This window comes from Canis aureus, chromosome 22, assembly GCF_053574225.1.
Source record: "Canis aureus isolate CA01 chromosome 22, VMU_Caureus_v.1.0, whole genome shotgun sequence".
Lineage (NCBI taxonomy): Eukaryota > Metazoa > Chordata > Mammalia > Carnivora > Canidae > Canis > Canis aureus.
Window position 1 is genome coordinate 12,742,280 of NC_135632.1, and position 19,797 is coordinate 12,762,076.

General features: G+C 35.4%; 2 long non-coding RNA genes across 12 annotated transcripts in view; one reads left to right on the forward strand and one right to left on the reverse strand.

Annotated features, from left to right (window-relative positions):
* The window catches only part of LOC144293765 (uncharacterized), a 30,531-nt gene extending 20,082 nt beyond the window's left edge, over positions 1-10,449 (forward strand). Inside the window, exon 3 of the long non-coding RNA XR_013361037.1 lies at positions 9,893-10,449. This is a non-coding gene — a long non-coding RNA (uncharacterized LOC144293765). The remainder of the gene's footprint in view (positions 1-9,892) is intronic.
* Positions 904-19,797, reverse strand: part of LOC144293764 (uncharacterized) — a 147,985-nt gene continuing 129,091 nt past the window's right edge. For 5 of the 11 annotated variants that reach the window (XR_013361033.1, XR_013361029.1, XR_013361031.1 and 2 more), the window contains 4 exons: positions 13,169-13,311; positions 12,352-13,089; positions 10,784-10,886; positions 9,646-10,211 (listed from right to left, as the gene is read on the reverse strand). This is a non-coding gene — a long non-coding RNA (uncharacterized LOC144293764). Of the gene's footprint in view, positions 3,822-4,242; positions 4,272-9,645; positions 10,212-10,783; positions 10,887-12,351; positions 13,116-13,168; positions 13,312-19,797 lie in introns of those variants that run through there. The other 6 variants (XR_013361030.1, XR_013361035.1, XR_013361034.1 and 3 more) reach the window with 6 other exon arrangements.

A 19,797-nucleotide genomic window follows, 5' to 3' on the forward strand; every position in this document is an offset into this window, starting at 1 on the left:
TACGAAATATTTTGTGGAATTCATAAACACAGATGTCATTGTATTTTCCAAGTTCTGAAAAACACAAATAGAGGCTCATGAACTTCAAAAGAAATATAGGCAAGGATCAGCTGTAATTTTGCACATTTTAAAAAAAGAAATGTGCTTATTTTAAAATAAAAATAATCTTAAACAAGAAATGACCTAACTAAAAGAAAAAAAAAGAATTTTAAAGTGTTTTACCAGAGAGTAATTTACTTCAACAGGAAAATAAACTTGAACTCTCCAAAGAGAGCAACAAGGGACTATAGAATTATCAAAAATAAATGACATTTGGGGCATAAAAACAATACATATTAGCATTCATTTTCCTTGGACTACATGACCACATTCTTCTTAAATATTAAGAGGTTAATATTAATTTCCAGAAAATGGAAGCAAAATGCAAATATCATTCCAGAAAATGGAAGCAAAATACAAATATCATTTCCAGTGTTTTAATTGTGGTGGATGTGTTTGCTGAAAGTAGTGAAGAATGTAATTATTTCTCAGTAGTATTATAGACAATCTGCGTTGCACATCACTGGGATAGTCTATCTCAGTAAGAAATTTAAAAATGCATTAACGGGATCCCTGGGTGGCGCAGCGGTTTGGCGCCTGCCTTTGGCCCAGGGCGCGATCCTGGAGACCTGGGATCGAATCCCACGTCGGGCTCCCGGTGCATGGAGCCTGCTTCTCCCTCTGCCTGTGTCTCTGCCTCTCTCTCTCTCTCTCTCTCTCTGTGTGTGACTATCATAAATAAAGAAAAAAAAATTAAAAATTAAAAAAAATAAAAATAAAAATGCATTAACTTAAAGGTATAATATAGCATCTTCATATTGCCTGAAGTCTTTCACTTTGGTTCTCTCAATTCTCATTTTATAAGAAAACTTATAAAATGGGTATACTGTTTGTGGATACATCACAAGATGTAACTAATCCTCATTCAGTTGTCTAATTAATAATTGAATTATAGTTTTTCTGGAAAAAGTTCTCACATTGCTCACATCCATCTGAATAGCACACAACCTGGTACACAGCTCCAGAGTATTGAGTTTGAAATATACACCAGGAAATGATTATGTAGTAGTATCTAATACTCAGTTTTGAAATGACATATCACTGAAAATCATTTTAATACCTGTTTAAACTTATGAAATCTATCATGTTCCTTAAGCAATCTGTGTCACCAACTTGATAGTACATCAAAGTCAGGAAAAAAAACAGCTTCTAAGTTTGGGTCTTTTTTTAAAAAAAGATCTTCCCTGCCCCATATTACCTCTTAAAATTCTTCTGCTTTCTTTTAGTGTTTTCTATTTGTTAGAGGCAGGTGGGTAAAAAGGAGCTCCATCCTGATTTCAAAATAAGAGCATTCACTTATTTTATTCATCAGAGTAACACAGTTATTTCTCCTTCTTACTTTCACTGAAAGCAGAGCTTATCTGGCTTACGTAAATGCAATAAACAGCTGCTGCTACATTTTTACCCACTTAACCAAATGCCCACCCTTCCCAAAGGAAACTGAAGACATTAAAGGGGAGTCAAAGTTTCCTTTTCATACTTTATTATAACATTGGCCAGTTCCACAAACTAATCCTACAACATTTTTAAATAAACTTATTTTAGAACAGCTTTTAATTTACAAAATGGTTTCTAGGTGCAGATAGTGCATTCAATTTTCCCTATCTCACACTGCATTACATTATATTACAAACATTAAAATTAATGAACCAATACTGATACTCCATCATTTACAAAACTCATACTTTCATCAGATTTTGTTAGGGTTTGGTTTTTGTTTGTTTTGTTTTTGTTCTGACCTACTGTCCTTTTTCTTTTTCAGGATCCCATCCAGGGTACCACATTACTTTTAGCCATCAAGTCTCTTTTTGGCTCCTCTTGGCTGTGACAGCTTCTCAGACTGTTCTTGTTTTGGTGACTTTGACAGTTTTGAAAAAGTATTAGTCAGATGTTTTCCAAGTGTGCTTCAGTTGGGATTTGTCTGATTTTTTTTTTAATTAGAGGTTATATGTTTTGGGGAGGAAGATCATAGGGGTAACGTGCCATTTTTATCACACCATATCACAGCTCCATCCTATCAGTACTACTTGCTACACTATAGGCCTTGATTATCCGGCTGAGGCCCTACATTACTTTTGCTTTTGTGGTTTTCCATTCTTGGTCCTGTCAGTAGTGTTAATAACAGCAAAATCAAAACTGGTCAGTTAGCTTTGTTCTATTCTTTGAAATCTTAAACTCAACTAGTGGTTTTTCAAATATTTGAAGTAATATTCAAAAAAAAATTTTGCACCAAAATCCTTTATATAAACTAACACTTGGACATTTAAGAATTCTCAGGATCGGGGATCCCTGGGTGGCGCAGTGGTTTAGCGCCTGCCTTTGACCCAGGGCGCGATCCTGGAGACCTGGGATCGAATCCCACGTCGGGCTCCCAGTGCATGGAGACTGCTTCTCCCTCTCCCTATGTCTCTGCCTCTCTCTCTCTCTCTCTGTGTGACTATCATAAATAAAAAAATAAAAATAAAAAAAAAGAATTCTCAGGATCATCTTCACTGATCTTTTCCTAATTTCCTCTATTTGTTTATACATATACATATTTTCTTCTCTATGGAAAAAAATGAGTAGAAACATACAACTAAATTTCCAATTGCATTAAAGTGGTGATTGTTTAAATAAAAAGTTCTACATGGTAACAGAAATTTTTTAAGTTTTTTTTTTAAGATTTTATTTATTTATTTGACAGAGAGAGAGAGAGAGAGAGAGAGAGCGTGCACAGCAGTGGGAGTGGGAGAAGCAGTCTCCCCACTGAGCAGGAAGCCTGATGTGGGGCTCTATCTCAGGACCCTTGGATCACGACCTGAGCCAAAGGCAGACGCTTAACCAACTGAGCCACCCAGGCACCCCTTAAGTTTTAATTTCAGTTAGTTAATATACAGTGTTATAGTTGTCTCAGGCATACAATACACTGATTCAATAGTTCCATACAACACCTGTGCTCATAAGGACATGTGTACTCCTCAGTCCCCATTACAGATTTCCCCCATCCTCCTACTCACCAACCTTCTGGTAACCATGAGTTTGTTACTTACAATTAAAAATGGAAAGCAGAGTAATTTTAAGAAATATAGTAGTCATGGGGTAGAAAATAACATCTTTTAAGACCTATTTCAGAATCAATAAACACAGCAATTACAAGCTTGATCATTTAAATGTTAAAAACTACTGGACAACCAAAATAAAATTTCTATAAAGAGAGTTAAAAAGGAAATGACAGAGTGGGAAAAATATTTGCATCATGTGTAAAAATATTAGTAATCATAATTTCCCCCACCCTCCTCTTAAGTTTTGCCGAAATAATTTAGGACTTTTAGTTTCAGTGTATTCCTTGTGGTATGTCTCTTCTGTCTCAATCTTTATTTATATCTTAACCATGACATTCACAGTCATTCTATCACTTTCCATTTAGAATTAACTATACATGTTACAAGATTGATCATTCACCACAGTTTCCTTTCTACTTCACCTTATCAGAGGTCTCTGTTCTGACTCATTTGTCTTGTACAGCCTTTTCTCCAATATTTTACTTAGATATGATGCATGGTGATATATTTTCAGAATTCTCTCATAGCCTCAACTATCTTTTTTTCCCACTATGATAGGTAAATAAAATCTTGAAAGTATATAGGAAGGATCTTTACATTGCAATTCTTCTCTCTTAGTGGTCTAATTCCACCACCTTCCAACTTGGTAAGTCCAAAGCCAGAAGTCACACTTTTGTGAATCTATTTCATAAAAACAAAAACAACATAACATGAATACACGTGTATGTTTCTTGTGAAATTTTTAATGAAGGCAGGAAAGAAGCTGAGGGTAAAAGGTATACAAAGTGATAGAGGATTTGGTGAATAATTATGTAATTATTGTATATTTATACTATGAAATATTCAGAATTTTAAAAGAATAAATTAAGGGGCACCTGGGTGGCTCAGTCGGTTAAGTGTCAGATTCTTGATTTCCACTCAGGTCACGATCTCAGGATCGTGAAATGGAGCCCTGCATCAAGCTCTGCACTAAGTGTGGAGTCTGCTTGTTCCCCTCCCACCTTTTTACCCCTCCCTCCACTCACACTCTCTCAAATAAATAAAATCTTCCCGAGAGAGAGAGAGAGAGAGAAAGGAACAAATTAAGTTTTTACTGGCTCACCTGGAGATTTCAAATATGTGTGGATCAAACTGCAAAAGCCAAAGAAAGAGTACAACTTTATTTTTTTATAGCAATGACAAAAGTATCTGTTTATGACTGTGTGTTTTGTGATTAAATACTTAGATAAATATGAAGAAGAGTATAGAATACACACTAGGCTATTACTATTCTTTAGGTAGAGTAAGGGAAATTTGGATGAGAGAAGGAAGGATTTATTAACTAAAAAATGAATGAAGGTGTGATTATAAAAGTAGTATTTGTGGGAATCTCTGGGTGGCTCAGCAGTTAAGTGCCTGCCTTTGGCCCAGGGTGTGATCCTGGAGACCAGGATGGAGTCCCACATCAGGCTCCCTGCAAGGAGCCTGCTTCTCCCTCTGCCTGTATCTCTGCCTCTCTCTCTCTCTGTGTCTCTCATGAATAAATAAATAAAATCTTTTTTTAAAAAAGTAGTATTTGTGATATTATCATGTATGTGTAAATTTTCATGTATGTATATATGTCAGAATATAAATCTGTAAGTTCCTACATGGAATTTAAAAGAGCCACTAAAAGGTTCATGGTGGTTTTTCACAAGGTGTTGGGATTTCAGGTGATCTTTACTTTCTTCCTAATAATGGTATATTCTCTTTGGTACATAAAATGAGCTATGTATACCATCAAACTAGTACAATAAAGCTGTTTTCATTTTTGTTAAAAATAAAAGATAAAAAAGCATATCAAATTTTGAAGGCATCATATAGATGTGTGTGTGTGTGTGTGTGTGTGTATATATATATATATATATCCATGATTGTATTTGAATTATAGAAAAGCAACACCTGAGATAATTAAAAGTATAAAACTGAGTTAACATAATGGTCCATTCATTAGGAATATGGACAATTTGGAGACTAGAGCTATTACATAGCATCACACTTACAAATTTAGATATCCATTCCGTGCACAAGTATTTTCTTTTGCTATTTCATTAATCTACCCATTTACCCAAATATTGCTAATAGCTTCATTCCAACAATATTTTCCAACAGAAACATTTATCAAAACATTTTAATAAGAATATTTTGTTTGTAACATATTTCCTCTAAATATTCTAAAATTACCTTTTTCAAATAGCCCAGCTACATTTTGTATAGTCTAGAATTCTGTCATTAATTATAAATTCACAGACTGTTAATATTTGTGGTTTTGTAGATCTTTATTTTAATTTTCCAGAATACCGACTCTATACTCTAACATCTATAAATCTAACTCCACCGTGATTTTTCTCTGGGTGACAATAATCTAGAATTGACAGATTTGTAGATAGTAGAATAGAAGAGCACTCAGTGTTGATGGACTAAAGTGAACATACAAAAAGTAATACGATATGAAGCAGAGAAGTAATGGGGAATGAGATCATAGAGGATCTTGCAGGTAATTTTCAGGACTTTGGCTTTTGCTTGATTGGAAAGAGAAGCCATCAACAATGTTTTGTGTAGCATGATCTGACAGGTTTTAAAGGATCACTACTATGCAGAGTAAAAACTCTAAGAGACAAAGACAGAAGCAGAAAGACTCTGAGGCTATGGCAATAATCAAAGTGAGAGGGAACGGTGGTTTACACCAGGGTGATAGCAGCAGAGAGAGCAAGAAGTGGTGGATTCTGAATATATTTTGAAAGGAGAGTTAAAAGAGATTCCTGACAGATTGAATCTGTGATGTGAGAAAAAGAAGTCTCTGATAAATACAAGATTTTTGGCTGACACCACTAACATGGGAAAACTATGAGGAAAGCAACTTTGTGGCAGGGAGTGGGGAATCAGAATTTTAGTTGGGACTTGCATTTGAGCCTTTTGAAATTCGTACACTAGTGTTTTTAATAACTGCAAGAATTCTTAGACACTCTGTTTAATGCTAGGTTGGAATTTAACTTAATACCTCAGAAATCACCTACAGAAATTTTCCAGGCAAATTCCAGTGGCCACTTGACAATTACTTCCCACTGCTCTTCTGCAGTGTCTACTAAACAACCACACTACACCCTATGGTTTCATGAGACACAAAGCTAGAAAATACTTCTCTCTTTCAATATTTTTCTAATTTTGTACAGTTGCCTACAGCAAAGTCTCCCTTTTATTATTATAATTAGGCATTATAGACATATTTCAGCATATTTTCAAATTATAGCAGTTACACAATGTCACATATGCAAGTTCTATGTCATCCTAATTTCTCTGGTCTCATCTCAGGTTTTATGAAGAGTGACCACCATAATCTGTTCTCTGAAAGATATTTCCCTACATATAAATTCTCATTTTTCCTTTTGAAATGTTTTCTGGTTATTCCAAGAAGATATAGCCAGACTGCTGTTGAAGAAAATCAGCATTTTCTAAACAATCCTAGTAATAAAAAGAGTCCTGAAAACAAGATGGAAGATTCCCCTCATCCAGAATGAGTGCTTCTGTAGTGAGGGGGACAATTCTGGAGTCTACAGTCACTGAGGCCTTAGCCACCTTCTTGGCACAGTTTGGACGCTGTGCTCAACAAGGAGAGGTGACTGAGTCCCTTTCAAAAAGATCCATACATTTCAAGGGTAATCACTTTCAATAACCCCTAAGCTTGTTGGCAGATGAATTGACAAGAACAGTGAAAACTTTCAAACCAAAGAAAAACACTCATGAAAAACTTTGAGTACTTAGTTTGTAATTTATCATGGTTTAACACATATTCATTACAGAGTGTTGTTAATGTTTAGCAATGGAAAGAATACCGATAGTGCTATCGCTTAGTTTTTTCAAGATTTCTTTATTTGAGGGGCGTGGAAGTGGCAGAGGGAGAGAATCTTCAAGCAGACTTCCTGCTGGGCAGGGAACCAAACTTGGGGATTGATCACAACCCATGAGATCATGACCTGTGCCTGAGTGGAAACCAAGAGTTGGATGCTTAACCAACTGAGCCACCCAGGATCCCTGTACTATCACTTAAATTGATAGCTACCGTTTATTAAGCATTGAGAAATGCTTTTTTTTTTTTAAATTTCATTTAATTTCAAAACTACTCTGTGAGGCAGGAGTTTTATTGTCATATTTAGAAAGAGAAGAAAGTAATGGTAGATCTGGGACCAAAGGTAGGTTTATCTGATTCCAAACCCAATACTCTTAAATACCACACAATGTTGTCTATTGTTTATCGAGCTGCTATCAATGACGTTTAATCCTAACAAGAACAGAGATTATGATTCCCATTTTACAAATTTGAAAACTCGACCTTGAAGAGGTTAAAAACTGAGAATAGTAAACTGTAGAGCCAGGATTCAAACACAGGATGATCTGACCCAAGTATCTGTGTTCTTTTCACTATGTTGTGCTACTGAATATCAGCAGGATCCTCCAATATTTTAAGAGTTAATCTGTTCCTAAGAGAGGTAATAAAATCATAGCAAAAGCCACCCCTAGGAAGCAGAGTGGCTCCCAGTTCACAAGCTGGCTGCAACGCAAAGTATTGGTCGTATTAATACATCAAAATCAAACTGTAGGCTCCTATGGCAGCCAAGTCCTAATGACAGCAGCAAATGCATTGGGTTATACTAAGTTGGCACTATGAGCTATTTTAATCATGCAACAAGCTCCTCATGGTCTGACTGCTCATCAAGCAAGCAATATTCTGGCTTTAATTTGGCTTCCCATGTGGCTTTCTTACGGCAACACTAGTTCCTCTGGTCTCTATGAAAATTGTATTTCTCATTTTAATTAACTACTAGGCAACCAGGTAAACTGATCGATTTCCTTGTGAATTTGGTAACATAAGTCACCTAGAGTCAGTAACTGATTAGCCAACTTCTAAAGATCTACTCTAGTAATCTGCCCCTGAGCTACATACAGAGACTTCATATAGTAATGCCATCATGTAAATCACTCTAAAGGGGCCACCCCTCAGACACACTGTGAACCTATTATCTCAAATGTGATGCTAAAACTACAGCAAAGAAAGAAAAAAAACTACAGCAAAGACAAATTGGTGACCTGTTATTGATCACTGTGGATACATAACGAGTAAATCTTTTTAATTTTCCTAATTGAAATTTTTTTTGAGTATAATGCCAGTAAATAAATGTTATATTTGGATTCCTAAAGATAAATTTCATTTGGTTATTCATATGTATTTATAATGAATGCATATGGCCTAATATAATTCACAAGTTACCATTGTTCTTCTTTATATTTTTTTACTGGTAAATATATTTTCCACAACATTGTACAGGTCTTATGCTTGGTGATTATCTATGTCATATAACACTATTTTTTTCCTATTTGGTTCAGAAAATGGAGGGAAAGTGGGCTGTTTGGCTACCATAACCTTCCTGGCAATATACCACAACTATACATGCATTTTTTTTTTCAAGTAGAATAGGTTCTAGCATAAGGCAAGTCATTTCATCAGGCCTGAGTTAATAAAGAATGAAAAATCCATGCCCACTTGTTTCAAACTGTCAAATAGGAAACGATTAAACTTTAATCAAAAGAAATAGCATTCAGTATCATTATTAGGTGAAATAATTTCACTCTGCACTTACTCATGGTTCCTTTATAAACCAAGAGAATGTTAATTTGATGCTCCACTAAGTGTTTTGAATCATCTAAAATATTTTGCCACCCTCATATTTCTGAAGCTAATTTATTAATACACTGAGTATTTTTTCCACTAACTAAAGGTATACTTACAGAAAGATAACATTCAAACTGTAATCTGAAAAGACCAATTCATTAGAAGTGTATCTAAAAGCACCATCTACTTTCTTGGTCTTGTTATTCTTAAATTTTTATTAGAAATGAGGTTCTACATATTAGTGAGAATGTACCAAATATAGCATCAAGTATTACACTGTCCAGTGAAGCCATTCTGATATCTCAAATACTGAAGAAAAACTCCTTGATATGTTCAGGAAATATATGCTTTTTGAGGATAATTGAGCTTATGTTGAATACTTTATATCAAGTCACTATATTATTACTGTAGCTAGTGAAATTTTAACTAGATAAAAATGAGGAAAAAAATTTGGTGCAGGCATAAGAAACCTTAAAGAAATGTTAAAGCACAATTGTGTGAAAACTCTAAACTGCCCCACTCCCCACTTCTGCAAAGTTATAATTGATATTTATCACAGAAAACAATGAAAAAGCAAAAAAATGTAAATAATTACAAGAAATCTAATAGTTAATTATAAAGCAGAAAATGCCAAAGGTTTTTCTCTTGATCAGTGTGGGCTCTCCTCCTGGAAGCATTCAGGTTTGAGCAGCACTTGTGGACATAAGACACACATGGGGTTTGTATGTAGACTTCTATGCCATTAAATTCAAATTCCTTTTCATTTTGTAAAGGTTAATATTTGGGGGGAAAAAACCTTCCACATTGGTCTTTCCATTCTGGTCTCTCCAAGCTCTTGAGAAAGTTTGCTATGGCAGTGTTAAAATGTTGATTGAGGATAATACATGGTAGGTGAGCTTTTTTTTTTTTTCCCCTGATATGTAAACAAAGTCACAAGGTGGGTATATCAACTCTTAAGACTTCTTTGGAGTCAGTAAATGAAGTGGTACATCTAGCTTCTAACAAGCAACTCACTTGCCAGAAAAAGCATGGTTTTGAAAGTGCATTTTCTCTGCTCACTTCTCAGGGATTTCACATTATGGACTGTAAATTTGCTCCCTAAAGAAAAGCTTCCTGTTGCTGCATTCATTCCAGATTCCTCAGCAATCTTGGAAACATTGCCAATGCCTTTCCTACAGTGAGGCACTGCTCTGTCTGACCCGGGCTCCAATGATCTGATCAGTGACTTGACGAGTGTACTGGCTCTACTAACACAGTCCAAAACACACGTGCTTTTGACAACCACATCACATTCTTGACTCCTGCTAATCTTCTGGTCAGGTGATCCTTCCAGGTCTCTTTAGTATGAATCACTGCTTAGTGTGAATCGAATCCACTTTGATCTACTTTAGGGAAATAAACAAAACTGTGAAATGCCCATTGTTCATCAGTGTTAGTGCTTTAGAAATCAAGCCACCCTGAGTCATCAAAGTGGGGAAGGTGCTATTTATCACAGAACTGTGAATTCCCAGGATAGTCATTAGGTGCAAATGTACTATGGAGCTGCAGTTTCACTAGGTTTATGCCTGAGTGCCAATAATAAAATTAACCGTGACGGCTACAATAAACTGTCAGAGATGAAAGACCTTCCAAAAGGAGGTTTCTGCTATCATTTATACGGTTGACTACCATTCAGCACATAAACACACAGAACACACAAAGGCCAGGGGCTCTTATTCTCTCTGCTTTTGTTCAAGAAAGTGGTTGAAGGCATTAAAAGGGAAGGTACACCTGGCATATTTCAGGGAGACAGAAAAACAGAAATATTTGTGTTAACATACTGAAATGTAATCATTTCAAAATTATTATGTCACTTTCATACCATAGAAGGGTCTTGATTATCAATGTGAATGGAAAGAGATAAAGATAAAAATTCATAACACTGATCAGAGATTGATAATTTATTTTCAATACTCACACATTAATTTCACTCTGGGTTCGGCCCAGATCCTCTCCTGCTTGGTTTATAAAAGTTGGGCAGTTTAAAACATGGCCATCTGTGAGCATCAGTAGTAATATGCCTTTGAAAATACATATACATATATATATTTGATAATTCAATAGAAGAATATATATTAGATATACATTCTCTTATATTATTAAGTCTAAACTAATATTGATAATTTTCTGATGAGAATTTTTTATTTAAAGTTAATTTCTTTTTCAAAGAATATAAAAACCAGTCTTAATTCAGCAAATAAGGAGACTATATTGCTTTGAAATAAAATGAAATATCTAACTTGTATGCTGAATTCGAAAGATTTTTTTTTAATTTAAAGCTCTATAAATCTGAGAAAAGAGAGCTACATGCTTTGTTATTTCTAAAATTCAGGGTTTCCAGAAATCAAGGAAATTGCCAAAAAAAAAAAAAAAAAAAAACCCTTACCTAAAATTAACTGAGAATAACAGTGACAGAAGAAGGAAGCAAATCAAGATTTCTCTACTTAAGAGATCTAGCCCAGCAAAAATCACATGGTCTATAATTTTCCATCTAATGTTTCTCATGTAGCATCTGGTATAAACTCCATTCTTATTAAATATACTGGCAGCCCCTTATTTATAAGCAGAATGTGATCCAAAGTCCATTTATTCCTTAGAAACAATGCAATAAATGCCTTGGTTTCTTGGCAGTTACACAAAATATGTTAAGGAAGTAGCTGAATTACTATAGTTCTCCAATTTTAAAATAGATTCATATACGGTTGCAATAACAAAACTAAATGAAACCAAAATACAATTGTTGAAATTTTGAAAACGTAGCTTCAATTCCACTGCTGGCAGAGGAGTTTAATGGGAAACAGAGGAGATAAAATGGGTATCTCTAGAGTCTAAAGTACCATCCAGTGACTTTCAATGTTGTTAGAAGATAGTGCCACTGCTATTATATTATGTTGCTATACGCATTACAATATTCTAGTACATCTTCAAGACTATTATTGTATCCTAAATATCATTAGAGTATTTTTTTACTGGCTTTAAAAAATTTTTTTTGGTTTGTTTTGGTTGATGGGCATAGGTGTTCAGCAGGTCTCAGCTAACAAATTGAATGATATAAAGGGAAAGAAACCTAAAAGGAAATATAAAGATGGTTTCTTTAGAAGCCCCTGAGAAAAAGAAGATGGAGAAAGAAAAAAATAAAGTGAATAGTTGCAGACACACTTAACAGCTTTATAAAGGACAGTCGTGAGTATAGCATTCACAAGTTAATCCCTTTTCCTTCCTCAGACACCATGTCATGAACCCAGCCAGGTTCAGTGTCTGCAAAGTCATTCCATACCAACTCAAGAAATACCAAAAAGTACTTACAAAATAGGGCAAAAATAAAAACAAATGTATATTTTAGAAACATACAGTATAATCACCTGAAACACTATAAAGCTGCTATGATTTTTTTTTTTAAATATGGACTAGACTAGCTGAGGCTTCAAATTTCACTTAACGGTCATTTACTGAGCTACAGTAAATGCTACAGTAAGTGCTACATACCTGCTACATATCAAGGATTGTTCTAGGCACTTGGAATCCATTAGTAAACAATAGTCACATCTCTTCATGGAGATTCTTTTTTTTTTTTCCTGATTCCATACTCTTCTCTTTCAATGAAGTTGCATTGCTGAGCTCCTGTAAACAAGGTCCTGTGTATGTGCTCTGTAAACAGCAATGCTTTTTTCCTTCCTTGATAATGTAATGTAGTTTTGCCAGAGTCCTGGCTTTCCCAAAGTCCTCTTTCATCAGTTTTAAATGTAAATAAAATAGTTGCCTTCTCTTTCAATGACCTAAACAAAATTTTCTGAAAAAAATCTTAGCTACTTCTAGAGCTGTGCTTCAAGTTTTCTCTTAAATGCTAACACGAAGCCAACAATTTCCCTTTTGGAAGCAATCACACCATTCCTTTATTGACTCAAGCACCTATGCTGAAATTCATTGCTTGGTTTAGACTTTAAACTTTGGAGGCATAGGTATTTTCTGACCAGGCATCCACAAAATTGCATATGTTTCCACCTCATTGCTCAGCCAATGCATTTTCATGCCATCAGCAATTGAATTGACTTAGCATTTTCTTCTCACTTCAAATATTTCCCCTTGTTCTAAAAAATTACACTCATACCCAAATGAGACAACTTGAAGTGAGTTCATTCACTTTTATTCCAGCCTTCATGTCTCAAGTAAGGTTTTTCTTCACTTTTGTAGTGATTTGACATCCTGAAATTCGTATCTCCTTTTCTAAGACACAAAGTAGAAGAATTGTACTTTAAAAATCGAAGGAAATACAAAAGTGAAGAGCAGTATAAAAGACACATACTTGTTGTAAGTGCAATGGTCCACATAGCCAGACAAAACCGTGGCTAGCAGCCAGCTCAACTGTGCCTTGCTGGATCTTCCAAGGCATCACCTGACATGGGGTCAGTGGCACAGACTCAGGGACTTAGAAGTTCACTTTCTGTGCTGGGGATGTGAGAGAACAGAGGTCATTTCATGATGCTTCTCATAATTCAAGGTAATTTGTATTCAAATAAAATGCTTACTTTCAACAGTGGTATGAACTGCTATTAAGAGGCCAAAGGCAAGACATCTGGTGGCTCAATGGTTGAGCACCTGCCTTTGGCTCCAACCCTGATCCCAGGATCCTGGGATCAAGTCCTGCACCAGGATCCTCATTAGGGACCTGCTTCTCCCTCTGCCTATGTCTCCACTTCCCCCTCTGTCTGTCATAAATAAATAAAATCTTTAAAAAAAAAAAGAGGCCAAAAGCAAAATAAAGACTCAGGTGTGATAAAGAGAAGACCACAGTGACATAGGGAAGTGAGGTCTTTTTACCTCTGGCCTGAGTGATTACCTCAGCATCTTTCTCATCAATTATCCATAATTACCAAATATCATTAGTAGCTCTCTAAAACATAAATGAGATTGAAGAAAGAATAAGAAAGCATAGTTAGAGGCACACACCTTGGAATAGTTTAGACAACCTGCCATGTAAATCTAAGAGTGGTTACATATACCATTTTCACTATTTTGACAGGCATTTGAAATTCTTTAACTGTGGGATTTCAAGTTTGTAAAAGGGATGTGTCAGTTAAAAGTTTTTTACTATATTAATTTTTATAACTATCAGGTATATGGATTAAGTATCAGGCATTAGAATTGGCTATTTCACGTTTTATAAATTGTTTGCAATAGTAATATCTGCTTCTTTTTTTTTAGTTTCTATCTTTCTTCTATTCTTTTTCTTCTTTCATTTCTTATAAATGCCCCAATCTCTCAGAAGAAATCATTTAGCAATGCTCACTAAATAATTGAAATTGCTCCAGGTACTTCAAATTAAATTTTTTTTCTATTAAGTGTTTTTAAAATACTGGCATTGGTTTGCAAAACAGATGTCCAGAACCTTTCAAGACAGTTGAAATTTGAACCTATCATCATTATCTTACCCCATAAAAAAATCCATTTATCTTACCTATGGGGTGTCAAAATCTTAGAAACGTAGAAGTTCAAAAGGAAAGATACTGGTATGAGCTAAAAGCATTCTAGGAGTTCAGTAGAAGACCAGGAAGTTTATACAATTTAGGGAATTTAGTCTAATTAATGCCCCCCCCCAAAGAAACCTCTCCATTTGTAATGCAACCGTTCCCAAAGTATCAAAGCAAATTATAGAATTGTTTTCATCGATGTTAATAGGATCAATTTGAAATGTTTTTAAAAGATAAAAATGACCTAAGAAATAATTCTCCAAATTCCAAAAACATGGAAACACAATCAAGTATAAATTAGATGTAGCTATATTGTTAGTTTTTTGCCATATCCTATACTTTAAGCCAACCCACCTATTTCTTCTTGTCTCCAAATGTGACACTCAAAGCAAGTTTCAAATAATATATGATACTCAAAGTGTAAGAGCACTTTCTCCGATTGGCTTCTAGCTTAATTTTTACCAATTCTGATTTCCCTGATTCTAATTTATTAGTTCTAAACCCCATTTCACCTCAGTCCTGCTTCCTTCCCCCTAACTCCCTTACTAAATTTGATAGCACTCTGCATGGTTCTGTCCCAAGGAATAAATAAGCTTTAAGTGACCATTCAAGATTTTTTAACAATTAGTACAGCATAGGACTTAAGCTATCAGAACAAACGCTGGTTATAAATAATGGGTACTTCTATACTGGCACATAACTGCTCAAAAATACTCTGTCTCCTCTGTACTTGGATTTAATCTAAGGTTCTGTTTTTATACTCACTGGTTCTAGTATCTGTTGTTGATATGCTGAGTTCCTACCGTGGTTCAAAGTTGTATGTAATTTAGGTACCATGATCAGTTCATTTCTACTTGGATTAACCCTCCAAGTCCCCCGCCTTTTTTTTTTTTTTTTTTTTGAAGATTTTACATAAATTCAATTTAGTTAACATAGTATATTTTTAGTTTCAGGAGTGGAATTTAGTGATTCATTAGTTGCATATAACACCCTGTGATCATTACATCAGTGCCCTCCTTAATGCCCATCACAGCAGTTACCCCATTCCCCCACCCACCTCCCCTCCAGCAACCCTTTGTCCCTAGAGTTGAATCTCAGGATTTGCCTCCCTCTCTGTCTTTATCTTATTTTATTTTTCCTTCCCTTCCCCTATGTTCATTTGTTTTTTGAAATTCCACATGAGTGAAATTATATGGTATTTGTCTTTCTCTTTTTTCTCTTAGCATAACACCTTCTAGTTCCATCCATATCATTGCAGTGTATATGTATATAAACCACATCTTCTTTATCCATTCATCTGTCGAAGGACATCTGCACTCTTTCCATAGTTTGGCTATTGTGGACATTGCTGCTCTAAACATTGGGGTGCCTCCAAGTTCCTTTTAAAGGACAGGGGATAAAGGCTGACAGCAGAGATTGGGGACAAATGGGTGAAAATATATCTCCTTTTTATGATTTATAAGGTTCTTCATTTAAATGTTTTCTCAATGATTATCCTTCAATTTACAATTGTTTTTCAATTTCTATTGAGCAGCTGCATGATTAGCAACAACTGAAATGCCATAAGCTGTCCTTAAGCATTAGAGATTCTCAATGGAATCCAATATTGGAGAATAAGCACACCCATAGTTATGATATTTGATAAGAACAGGACACTTCTGTCATTTTTCTCTTTTTCTGTTTTACAGATCTACTTCAAAATAATTTAGCATGATGTGTGTAATTGATCTAATAAATCATATCTCATAACACATACCACTTAAAGTAAAAAGAAAACAAGTGATTTATTAGCCATCCCCTTCAGTTATTGAAAGTGAATACATTCGGACTTACAGGAAAGAGAAATAAGACCCTTCCACTAACTAAGAAGAAAGGAAATTAACATTTGTTTAGTGACTAAAGTATGCTAGAAAGCATAATTAGCACTTCAATTATACATTATCTCATTAAATTTTTACACAAATTCTGCAGGTAGATGTTATTAACTCCCTGAGTTTTTTTCTCTGTTGTAGCCACAGGTACTTTGCAGTCCAGTGCCAGGAGCCAAATAGATATCTATTGACTGAACAGATTCCTAATTGAGATGAGGACACTAAGACTCAGGGTTGAGAAATCTTAGTCAAAGTAACAATTTTAGTCAATTTGTAACAATTACTAATATTTATTGTATATCCAATCTATTCTATGCCAAGTAATTTACATGAATCTTCTCATTAATCTTCACAACAATCTTCACAACCTTTACTTTCATTTTATTTATAAAAGAATTGAGGCTCAGATGGGGTAAGCAACTACACCCGTTTACACAGCCAGGAAGCAGCAGAAATTCCAGAATCTGGACCAGGAAGTCATAGGCTAGAAAAGGCCTGTTTCACCACAGAAATACTGTTTCTCTTAGAAGCAAAGGTAGAGATTTGACACCAGCTCTAACAGTGCCCAAGCCCAAACTCTTGTATAACTCTAATCTCATGCTGAAAGACATAAGCAACCCCAGTCTTTTAGTATCTCCAAGGCTGACAAGCTTTGATCGTCTAGTCAAAATATCCCCTTTTTCTAGGTAGAAATTATCATTCTTAATTACCCTTGTAATATGCAAAGTAAGCTTAAAATTCTACCTCTCAAAACTTTTTAAAGTCACTTAATCCTCAGAAAACCCTAATAGTATAGGCATTAGTTCTACAGAGATTAAAGACATGCTCAAAGTTATAGGTGGTAGATGGAAGAGCAGAGACTATTCTCCTGACTACTACATGTGTCTTATAGAATCACAAATTGAGAGGTTCAAAAGACAATTTTAGGGTTCTGCGAAGAGTTTGACTAGGGGATCTAACTTTCTGAGGATGAAAGCAATCACTTCGTTTTAGTGAGCTATAGAATGTTCCAGGCAGGGAGAATATATTTGAAGTTTCTAAGGTAGGCAAGCATTTGGCCCAAAGGAGGATCTTGAAGCAGACCCATGTGACCAAAGTGCAGTGATTAGGGGAAGGTAGGCAGCTGGAGAGGGAGTCCTGTCAGCATAAAAGGCTGTTTAGAATTTTGGGTGTTTTTTTCCTGAGAGTAGCAGAAAGCCATTAGGGTTCTGAGCAGAGTGATGAACTCCAATTTCTGTCTTAAAACAAGTGCTGGCTGATGTGTGAAGATTAGACCAGAAGAAGTGAAGGGCAGGAGCAACTCAGTCAGAGGTCCAGGTAAGAGGTAAGGCTGGCTAAGCATGAGTTACTGTGGAGAGGAGTGGACAGTCAAGCAATGGCACGTGGAATTGACAAGAGATTGGGCATGCATTAAACAGGTCCATAAAGTTGGGAGACAAGACAGTACCATGTAGGACTATAAATAAAGGTCCACCAGATATAAAGTACCATTTTTATGAGAGGCCATCCATTGTCTCCATTTCTCAGGGAAATTCTCAGGTCACCCACTTCCCTCCTCCTAAATCTCTTAGAAAATGGATGGGCCCACACTACTGCATTGCCACTAGAAGTTCTCTTTTTTCCCTCCTCAGATGGCACGCCATTTTGTGAAATCAAACAACTCATTTATTTTTCATAGATATAGCTGGAGGAGACTCCCATCTCATGTAGATAAAAGAGGGAATGAGGATAAATGACTCTATCCTGTGCAGTGCCACATTTAATCCTAAGACAATTTGAATTTGCATTGCTACTTCTTTTTGTTTAAGCAAAATCTTTGCATGCTGTTAGGGTAAGGCTCTGGTCTATCTGTCTGTCTCTCTCTCTCTCCATTTTTTTTTTTTTTTTTTCATATTGGAGTCCTCTTCTGTTTTAGGAGTGAAGGGATGTGTGCCAAGTCCACCTCTTCTTACTAAAAATATGGATTTGTTATTATTTTTGTAATATTCTGTAGAGTTTTAATATCTAAAAATAAAAATAAATGCTGTACCCTCCAAAAATCATACTAAAATAACCTATAATCTATTATTGAAATATGCTAGTCAAGGGAAATATTATAATGTGATAGGCTGAACATGGCCCCTCAAAGATATCTATACTTTAATCCTTAGGATCTTTGAATACATTACCTCCCACAGCAAAAAGGAATTTGTAGGTGTAATTGAGTTAAGGACCTTGAGATGGATTACCCTGGATTATCCAAGCAAACCAAATATAATCAAAAAGGCTTTCCTGGGATCCCTGGGTGGCGCAGCGGTTTGGCGCCTGCCTTTGGCCCAGGGCGCGATCCTGGAGACCCGGGATCGAATCCCACATCAGGCTCCCGGTGCATGGAGCCTGCTTCTCCCTCTGCCTGTGTCTCTGCCTCTCTCTCTCTCTCTCTATCATAAATAAATAAAAAAAAAAAAATTAAAAAAAAAAAAAAAAAGGCTTTCCTAAGAGGGAGACAGAATGCTAAGTATTAGGTAGAGGTACTGAAAGCTGTTACACTGCTGACTTTGAATGAATATGAAGGATAAGGTCACTAGCCAAGAAATGCTGGCCATATCCAGAAGCTAGAAAAGAAAAGGAAATTGGTTCTCTCCCTGAGCCTCCAGAAGGCAAGAAGTCCTGTCACCATCTTGATTTTAGCCCACTGAAATGATTTCAGACTTACCTCTAGAAATGTAAGATAACAAATTTGTATGATTTTTTAAGCCATTAACTTACGGAAATTGTTACAGCAGCAACTGGAAACAAATAGATATTGTTAAACTTGAACTAAGCCATTTAAATTGATAGTAAAGCATTAGCATTTGTATCAGATACACTCAAGAATAAATCTAAGGTTGCCACTTATTCTGTGTAATCTTACAAAGTTACTTATACTTTCTGAACCTCGATTTTCTCATTCATAATATAAGTAAAATGATAACTACTCTCAAAAGATGCTATAAATACTTTGGTCTGAGTGTACTAATCTTTCCTCTAGTGTTATGCCTAATAGTATATACACAAAAGGATCTATAGCCAAATAAGAAATAATGTGCATGTTTAAGTTCAAAATATTAATTATCCTAAATTCTTAAAAGTACAATGTGACAGAAGCAGCTAGTTATCAGTCAGCTCTCAGTTCTACAATTGCCACTAATTTCAATGGTACTGAAATTGTGGTTCATGGATTGTTGCTGGTCAGAAAGCCCACTGATCTCCAATGAGGTTAGTACAGAAATTAAACTTAAGGTTCTATATGTTATATTTGTAATAATTAAATGCATTTTGTTCCTTGGGTATTATCATCAGTAAATAAAATATTCAGTTCTGTGTTTGGTTTTCACTACCTCAGCTACCAACTAGAGCTGATGCCCAGCTTGGTTTTGAAAATAAGTTCACTTTGGTTTACCTTAGAGCTTAAATCATCAAAGCTCTGGGAGAAGCTCCAGCCATGAGTAGGAAATATTTAATGTACATATAAATTCCACATTCTATATCTACTCTGACTCAAGGTCAGGATTTAAAGCCTACCCCAATAGGTCCAGCATAATTTACTCCTGGGGGAGAATCCTCTTATATTC